Below are 10,584 nucleotides of genomic sequence, written 5' to 3' on the forward strand. Positions count from 1 at the left end.
GTTGTTGCTGTTGTTAGAGGTATCAGAAAAATAGAACTACATTACATTGTCCAAGTATCTAAATATGAAGACAGCTTCTGAAAAAGGTATTTGTGCCCTATATTTTTTCCAGAATTTTTCATTGAAAAACTTTTTTCAGAAAGTTAAATTTCAAACTGAAAATTTCAATTTCAAGTTAAATTTAAATTGGAAAATTTAATTTCTCCATGTTGAAAGAACTTAACTGAGTCTTTGTGTGATCTGAGCTAACACAAAGTTTTTGACTTGTATTACATGTCCCATCTCTCCCACCTGCCTGGGCTCTATACCACAAGGAGCTGTCAGGACACAAAAACCAACCAAACAATGTCTGAAACCACTTGTCCCAAGTGGGGTCACATCAAACTAGAGCCTAACTCGGCAACACAAGGCGTAAGGCTGTGGGGGGAGGAGACACACCCAGGGAGGGACGCAAGTCCGCCGCAAGGCACCCCAAGCGGGATTCAAACCCCAGACCCACTGGAGAGCAGGACTATGGTAGGACACAAATACCGAACACAAAATTAAAAGCCCAGGACAGGTAGGGTCAACACAACTAGAACCCCAGTCAACAACCAAGGGACAATGTTAGTGGCAAACCGATCAACCAATCACGACCCTCCATCCACTGGGGATACAGTACAAACCTATAAAAACACTCTTTTTCCACTTACCCTTCTTTCATTCTCTATGCATTGACTATGTTACCTCAACTGACACCAAAATGTTCTGACTAAAGATATCGAGTTTGGCAATCAACTAAACCGCAAGTTCAGCCACGTCATAGGTACCTCTCTTCGCTTTTAGTTCAAACAAACAAATACAACAGTACATTTTTACCATTGATTTTGAGGACATCTGTGGCATACCAGCCCTCAAGTACCCACACATAGACTCCAGATCAGTGTATTACCATTTTGTATGTGATTTGGAATTCCACCTAGAACCACTAACAACCCATTTTATTGAAGGTGTCCTTTCTCATATCACTAAAATTAAAAATATGCAATTTGTTATTTACTTAAATATTATTGGTTACAAGACCTCATTAAATACACAAAAGGACTGACATGATCTGATTTACACAAACAAAAGCTGAAGTTTCAAAAAGGTTTTGTAGACTTTCCATATGCAGTCCAAGTAGACATCTTCTGTGTGTACTTTCTCATATAACTGTAAAATACATCACGGTTTCAGCATGAACACTGTATTTTCCTGCCTTTGGTCCTGCAGGGACACACACAGGGTCTGAGTCATCGGAAAACAAATTATTAAATATTTAAAGATGTCCTAATTTCCAGGTATGTTGTTTAAATTAAGCCCCATAACATATGCCGGATATTACATTGGGAATACAGCACTACCTTAAGGCTGTTTCCCTCCTTATTATCAGGAAGTGATTTATGTGCTTATGAATGTAGCCCTTCTACTGTACTTTGCTTCTGTTTTCCAGCATAGAGAACAATTATGACTTTAGCCAGGAGTGCAGTTGTGACACTTTGCTGGATGGTACCACAGCATACAGAGAAAGAACAAATCATTTGCTCTTAATTACCTCCCTTACTAACATCAGCTGAGATGAAAGGAGGGCTTTCCTAAAATATATTTGCTGAAAAAGTTGTGTAAATAATCCATTTTATGATGAATATCATAGATAAACTATTAGAACATTTACACACAATTAGGATGTGTAGCATATGCACGGTTCTTCTGTGCTGCGGTAACATACACAGCGAGACCCTCTGGAAACTTTTTGCATGATTCCTGCAGTTGTCTCTCATTGTGTATTTTATCTAATGGTGTAATTCTAGCACTAAAACAGTGTAGCATTATTATTATCGTCACGTAAAAGTTTCCGGGCTCCGATGTGAAATATTCATCACGATTGACAGGGGGCACATTGTCGTACAGAAACCAATTTCCTTTGATACGTTGTGTTCAGACCCTAAAGCACTTGAGCAAACTCACAGGTACGCAGTGTGGTGTAGTGCAAACTGCATGAACATGAAAAAGGGAGAAAAGTCAGTTGTGCTTTCAGCAATACGCCTCCAAATGCTTTCAAGCAAAGCCACTGTGGGAAATTAAGGGAAATAAATCCAACACGAGATGTTTCCCAATGAGTTTCTGTCGTCCAATTATTTTCTGCAATAAATACAACGCTCACCTCCTCCAGCAACATTTGTACATGTTCTGCACGTATTCAGATAATGACTCGAACTCAGTGCCAAAGTTTGCCACCTGAAAAGACCAAAAATTAGCTGTTTTATTTATTTATTTATGTTTTGAAAACAAGGCTTGCATGTTCGTTGCGTAATGAAAAAGACAGTGGGGGTCAGTAACAAAAACGAGTTACGACAAGCATGGTAGACAGTTGTAGACACAGAGGGGGACGTGGAGCCTGTATGGCGCTGAGCTTCCCGTGTGGGTTCAGACAATAATGTGGAACTGGGCAGAACGGCGCTGAGCTGTGAAGGAGCTGCTCCTTCTGACGCCAACCAAACCAATTATAAAACACTAAGCCCAAGTCAGCACTTGGAAGCTGATCCCGGAACACGGCACCAGGCATTCTCCAAGCAAAGCCTCCTTTGGGTCCCAGGTGCTGGCAGACATAGTTAGTGCAGGTTTTGGGAACAGAGTCACACAGGCTTCCTAGCAGAAGGAGGAGACCATGGAAAAAGGAGCAGAAAATCTCACCCTATTTCAGATACTATGCAGAACAAGAGCCTTTCGGTCAATAATCCCTCTAGGATTATTTCTGGGATACCATCTACTGAATCTGGAAAAGGTCATCCGTGACATTGTGGCTGCTGGAGGAAAACAAAACATCAAGATGTCTATTTGATTTCTTCGGTGCATTCAAGGATTAACCACAATGACCAAGTCAGAAATCCTATTCAAGGACAATACGTCCTGTGTTTTCTAGCAGTAAAGCGTAATTCTGCTTTGACCCAAATTTCAGTACATACTGTATATCACGAGTGAAACATCTCTGCCTACCAAGTGTACGTGTGGGCAGCATATTCAACAAACACAAATACAACAAATGAAACAAGCTGGTCACATTCAACGTGTATGAAAAGTGGTCTCTAATCTACTTTATCCAATCTTTATAAAGACCCTCTTTTTAAATAGGGTTACATTTTTTAAAAAAATTACATATTTTAATAAAATTATTAGTAGAATGGATGGGTTGATGATTTGGTTTATTGAATCAGTTAATACATTTCAGCTTTGACTTCTTAGAATATCTTACTTTTTGGAATAAGAGTTATACAACGAACAAATCACACCCTTCATAAACTAATTTCATTCAACGCTCTATTATTTAACATTATAATACCATTTTTGTCATATATCGAATTCATTTAAATAAGATCAGAGTTCTGTTAATTCACCAATCTGGGTTCTGTGAGTTTTGTGGCTTTTTCCCATTTTTTTTCTCCATTTCAGCATGTTGCCAAAGGCCTTCATGGAACACAAAGCCAGATTCCGCTCAGGGAAGGCGAAGAGTTTTCAATGAGATTTACTGTAAAAAACAATGGGCCTTTCATGACCACTGAAATGGTGAGGACTTGAATAAATTAACCTAAATATCATCTTTATATTCATTTCATTTATACAGGTGGTTCCCGATTTACGATGGGGTTACGTTCCCCGAAACCTATCATAAGTCGAAAATATCGTAAGTAGAAAATGCATGTAATGCGCCTAATACACACCTCTGCGTGACATTGGGGACCACCTGTATTACCTATTTCCCATGTTTATTTTACAGTCACTCCATCATTTGTAGCCTGCAGACATGCACTTGATTGGATCCATCCTGTACATCCATCCATCCATCTTCCTCCGCTTATCCAGGACCGGGTCGCAGGGGCAGTAGTCTAAGCAGAGCCCCCCAGACTTCCCTCTTCCCGCAAACCTCCTCCAGCTCCTCTGGGGGAACCCCAAGGCGTTCCCAGGCCAGCCGGGAGACGTAGTCTCTCCAACGTGTCCTGGGTCTGCCCCGAGGCCTCCTCCCAGTGGGACATGCCCGGAACACCTCCCCAGGGAGGCGTCCAGGAGGCATCCGGAACAAATGCCCGAGCCACCTCAACTGGCTCCTCTCGATGCGGAGGAGCAGCTGCTCTACTCCGAGCTCCTCCCGGGTGACTGAGCTCCTCACCCTATCCCTAAGGGTGCGCCCAGCCACCCTGCGGAGGAAACTCATTTCTGCCGCTTGTATCCATGATCTCATTCTTTCGGTCATGATCTAGAGTTCATGACCATAGGTGAGGGTAGGAACGCAGATTGACCAGTAAATTGAGAGCTTCGCCTTACGACTCAGCTCCTTCTTCACCACAACAGACCGGTACAATGATCGCATTACTGCGGACGCCGCACCGATCCGTCTGTCAACCTGCCGCTCCATTTTTCCCTCACTCGTGAACAAGACCCCAAGATACTTAAACTCCTCCACTTGAGGGAGGAGCTTCCCCCTAACCCGGAGGGGGCAATCCACCTTTTTCCGACTGAGGACCATGGTCTCGGATTTGGAGGTGCCGATTCTCATCCCCGCCGCTTCGCACTCGGCTGCAAACCTCTCCAGTGCACGCTGTAAGTCTTGATTCAATGAAGCCAACAGGACCACATCGTCCGCAAAAAGCAGAGACGAGATCCTGCGGCCACCAAAACAGACACCCTCCGTTCCCTGGCTGCGCCTAGAAATTCTGTCCATAAAGATAATGAACAGAATCGGTGACAAAGGGCAGCCCTGGCGGAGTCCAACATGCACCGGGAACAGGTCTGACTTACTGCCGGCAATGCGAACCAAGCTCCTGCTCCGGTCATACAGGGAACGAACAGCCCGTAGCAACGAGCCCCGAACCCCATAATCCCGAAGTACCCCCCACAGGATGCCACGAGGGACACGGTCGAATGCCTTCTCCAGGTCCACAAAGCACATATGGACTGGTTGGGCAAACTCCCATGAACCCTCCAACACCCTAGTGAGGGTATAGAGCTGGTCCAGTGCTCCACAGCCAGGGAGAAAACCGCATTGCTCCTCCTGGGTCCGAGGTTCGACTATCGGTCGGATTCTCCTCTCCAGCACCCTGGCATAGACTTTCCCAGGGAGGCTAAGGAGTGTGATCCGCCTATAGTTGGAACACAATCTCCTGTCCCCCTTCTTAAAAAGAGGGACCACCACCCCGGTCTGCCAGTCCAGAGGCACCGTCCCCGAACTCCATGCGATGCTGCAGAGGCGTGTCAGCCAAGACAGCCCCACAACATCCAGAGACTTGAGAAACTCGGGGCAGATCTCATCCACCCCCAGAGCCTTGCCACCGAGGAGTTTTTTGACTACCTCAGCAACTTCAGCCAGGGTAATGGACGAGTCCCCCTCCGAGTACTCGGCCTCAGCTTCATCTACGGAAGGCGTGTCGGAGGGATTGAGGAGATCCTCAAAGTACTCCCTCCACCGCCCGAGGACATCCTCAGTTGAGGTCAGCAGTGCACCACTTCCACTGTAAACAGTGTTGGCAGAACACTGCTTCCCCCCTCTGAGTCGCCGGACGGTTTGCCAGAATCTCTTTGAGGCCGACCCAAAGTCTTCCTCCATGGCCTCACCGAACTCCTCCCAGGCCCGAGTTTTTGCCGCGGCGACTGCCAGAGCCGTGCTCCGTCTGGCCAACCGGTACCCATCAGCTGCTTTAGGAGTCCTATGAGCCAGCCAGGCCCGATAGAACTCCTTCTTCAGCTTGACGGCATCCCTTACCTCCGGTGTCCACCACCGTGTTCGGGGATTGCCGCTGCGACAGGCGCCGGAGACTTTATGGCCGCAGCCCAGAACCGCCGCCCCGACAATGGAGGTGTGGAACATAGTCCATTCGGACTCAATGTCCCCAGTCTCCCTCGGGACCTGGTTTAAGCTCTGTCGGAGGTGGGAGTTGAAGACCTCTCTGACAGGGGCCTCCGCCAAACGTTCCCAACAGACCCTCACTATGCGTTTGGGCCTGCTAGGTCTGTCCAGCTTTTTCCCCCGCCATCGAATCCAACTCACCACCAGGTGGTGATCAGTTGACAGCTCAGCCCCTCTCTTCACCCGAGTGTCCAAGACATATGGCCGAAGATCAGAAGAAACGACTACAAAGTCGATCATCGACCTCCGACCTAGGGTGTCCTGGTGCCAAGTGCACTGATGGACACCCTTATGCATGAACATGGTGTTTGTTATGGACAAACCGTGACTAGCACAGAAATCCAATAACAACTCACCGCTCGGGTTCAGATCAGGGAGGCCGTTCCTCCCAATCACGCCCCTCCAGGTGTCACTGTCGCTGCCCACGTGGGCGTTAAAGTCCCTCAGTAGAACGACAGAGTCCCCAGTGGGAGCGCTTTCCAGCACGCCCCCCAAGGACTCTAAAAAGGCCGGGTACTCTACACTGCCGCTAGGCGCATAAGTACAAACGACAGTGAGAGACCGTTCCCTGACCCGAAGGCGTAGGGAGACGACCCTCTCATTCACCGGGGTAGACTCCAACACATGGCGGCTGAACTGGGGGGCTATCAATAAGCCCACACCCGCCCGCCGCCTCTCACCCTGGGCAACGCCAGAATAGTGGAGAGTCCACCCTTGGTCGAGAAGAGTGGTTCCAGAACCCAAGCTGTGAGTGGAAGTGAGCCCGACTATATCTAGACGGTATCTCTCAACCTCCTGCACTAGCTCAGGCTCCTTCCCCGCCAGTGAGGTGACATTCCAAGTCCCAAAAGCCAGAGTTGGTGTCCGAGGTTTGGGTCGACTGGGCACTCGGCCCCGACCGCTGTCCAAATCACAACGCACCGGCCCATCCTATACAATAAGGGTAAAATGAAGTGATGGTAAAGAAGAATGTAATGAGTTCCTAATGAGTGACTCACTGAGATCTCGGTTTCTTCTGCAGAATGAAACAGGACTGTATTTACTGTGGGATCAAAAATGGCACCAAACTGCAATTTATGTTGTTCTTCTCTTCGAGTGATAAGTCATCTCATGAGGTCCTTCAGACATAAACAATACATCACAAATAAATGTTTGTCCATAATAAGTAAAGTGTGTTTGATTCAAGAGCCGTAAGAAGTAACTACAAAGAACTTCCGAAAAATTTTTAGCCGCACGTAGAATTCCTTGTTTAGATAGTTTGCAGGCTTCGTTGGCAGGTGTAAGATGTCTACAAATGAAAAAGTAATTTTTTGTAAAGGAGTGTTAAAAACCTTTAAGGAGAACTTCTTCAGGCCAAACTCAAAGCGACCCACCGCGAGTCCAGTTCAGGAGGTCACCAAGCTTGAAGCAGTACAGCATGGACATACAAAGATTTTTATGAAAAAATCTGAAGCTCATTCACCGAATCTACTTCGCTGCAGTGCACCTTCACGTGATGTTCCTGGGGACACATCAGCTGTGCCTTAAACACAAGGGCTTTCTAGTTATTGCTACATTTTGATTTCAGGATCATTTCTTCACTAATGAAGGTCTTTGGATTGTGCTGTACTCACATGGCTGTTTTTCGTTTCACCCCGACCCCCCCTCCCCTCCAATCTCCCACCCGCTTCCACTCACTCAGAGTGGTATAAGTTTACTGTGAATAGCTGATGACAGTTTTCAAGGGCAAAATCAAAGTGTTACCAATTAGTGCAATGAACTTCCCCAGACAGGACCATGGTCTTGTAATAAGGGACACCCAAAGTGAAGCTCTGTTTTGGAAAAATGTCAGCATTCTCATTTAGTGTAAAACCCCAGATAACAGCTCCAAGACAGTTATGATTGACCTTTTCGAGAACCTCAGTGTTTTGTCCACTTGCCAATAAAGACTGAGCTCTCAGAGCTCATTAGTCTCTCTGTTCACTTAAATTGTTTTACTGTCTAAAGTCAAAACTCAGATTTTCAGCCTGCAGCCTTATATATTTATTTAGCTGTAAATAATAGTCTGCTCATGAACTAAGACATTGCATTTATCTGATGCTTTTCTTCAGAACGATGGACACTGTTAAGCCACTTCCAATTATTTACCCATTTATACAGCTGGGTGATTTTACTGGAGCAATTCAGGGTAAGTACCTTGCTCAAGGGAACTACAGCTGGAGGTGGGATTCAAACCTGCAACCTTCAGATCCAAAGACTGTAGCTCAAACCACACACACACACACACACACACACACACACACACACACACACACACACACACACACACACACACACACACACACACACACACACACACACACACACACACACACTTTCTGAACCGTTTGTTCCATACGGTGTCGCGGGGAACCAGAGCCTACCCGGCAACACGGGGCGTAAGGCCAGAGGGGGAGGGGACACACCCAGGACGGGACGTCAGTCCGTCGCAAGGCACCCCAAGCGGGACTCAAACCCCAGACCCACTAGAGAGCAGGAACCGGTCCAACCCACTGTGCCACTGTGCCCGCCCACTCACAACCAGTTGTCCATATTTCTTTTTTTTGCTTAAAAGAATATGTACCTTCTTCTACAACAAAATACAGTCTGTAACTAAAAACCACACAGGCTCTTCGCCACCTTTTCATCCCTACTGTGTCCTCCATGGCCCCTCCTCCTTCTTCTCTCACTGCTCATGACTTTGCTTTGTTCTTCAGAGACAAAGTCAATGCAATCATGGACAAGTTCTTGGCATCACCTTGTTCTGTTCGCGTTGGACTTCCTTGCGAAGACACGCTCTCCAAATTTAAGCCACTCTCAGAATCTGAAGTCTCCAACCTCCTGATATCACACAGAGCCACCACCTGCTCACTAGATCCAATCGTCTTCCTCATTTCTACAGACTATCTCCCTGCAGCTCTCCACCTTCATTGCTAAGATAATCAACTCCTCACTCTCTTCTGGCTGCTTCCCATCTGAATTCAAAAATGCTCTCATTTCACCTCTGGTAAAGAAACCCTCTCTGGATCCTAACTCAGTCCAAAACTATAGGCCAGTCTCCTTTCTCTCCTTTCTGTCTAAAATTCTAGAACGGGTGGCCTCACCTGGAACCATCTCCTCGATGAATATCAGTCTGGATTCAAAGTTGGTCACTCCATGGAGATGGTGCTCCTGTCTAGAGCCGCCTCCCTCTCCTCAGTCCTCATCCTCCTCAATCTGTCTGCAGCATTCAACACTGTCAACCACTGGATTCTACTCTCCTCTCTTAGTCATCTTGGGATCAAAGGAACAGCACTAAGATGGTTTGAGTCCAGCCTGTCTGACAGATCCTACCAAGCGGGCTTGTGGAGCTCCTGTTCTTCTCCTCTACCTCTCTCATCCGGTGTCCCGCAGGGCTTGGTACTGAGTCCTCAGCTCTTCTCTCCTTCTTCGGCCCTGCCATTGCCACCCATGGATTTAAATACAACTGCTATGCTGATGATACCCAGCTCTTCCTTTCTTTTCCACCTGGAGCATCAGACATTTCCATATGCATCGCTGCCTATCTGTCGGACATCTCTGCATGGTTGTCTGATCACCACCTCCAACTCAACCTCTTCAAAACAGAAACCCTACACTTCCGAGCTGGCCTGTCTTCTTGTCATGATCTCTCGATCAAACTGGACAACTCACTCATTTTCCCTGCCTCCTCAGCTAAAAGTCTAGGAGTGACAACTGACTCAAGTCTGTCTTTCTCTTGGCACATCGAAGCCACAACCCAGACCTGCAGATACATCCTCCATAATATCCGCAGGATCCGTCCCTACCTCACAACTGACCCTGCCCAACTACTTGACCAGGCCATGGTGACTTCCCGTCTGGACTACTGCAACTCTTCCCACTACTGCGATCAAACCTCTACAGCTGATACTGAATGTTGCTGCCCATGTTGTTTTTGACTTGCTGAAGCGTTCCCATGTATCTCCTCTATTTGTTTCTCTGCACTGGCTACCCATAGATGCACGGATCAGGTTTAAGACCCTGGTTATTTGTCTACAAATGCATCAGTAGAATTGCTCTCAGCTATTTACAAGACTTGATCATTTGCTACACGCCAGCCAGACTGCTACGCTCTTCCACATCTGCCCCCTTGGTGGTCCCACACACAAAAGGTAAAGCACAGAGGTTCTCGGTTCTGGCTCCCTTGTGGTGGAATTACCTGCCCCTCTCACTCAGAACTGCTGAATCTTTGATCACATTTAAAAAAGGTCTTGAAACTCATCTCTTCTGGACTCACTTCGCCCATGATCTCTTACGTTCATGTAATGTATAAATGTTCATCCCCGTAAGGTATACATGTTCACGATCAATCCTTTACAGAGCCACTCCTGCAATATCACGTTAATGTTTATATCAATCTCAAGAAAATACTACTAGGAAGGCGATTAGGAATTGGCAATATTCTGGTAAAGTTTTATGCAGCTACTTGTGTGATAAACGTCGGTACACATGGTGAAGGAAATTAACTGTACTTATTTTAAATGAGATGTATGTCACTTTGGAGAAAAGCATCTGCTAAATGAATAAATGTAATGTAATGTAGCAGTGCAAGTCACCTTGGTGAATAAGGTGTGTGGGCTGATAACACTACATAGAGTTCATTGGAAGTC

The sequence above is a fragment of the Scleropages formosus genome, chromosome 19, assembly GCF_900964775.1.
Source record: "Scleropages formosus chromosome 19, fSclFor1.1, whole genome shotgun sequence".
Classification (NCBI taxonomy): domain Eukaryota; kingdom Metazoa; phylum Chordata; class Actinopteri; order Osteoglossiformes; family Osteoglossidae; genus Scleropages; species Scleropages formosus.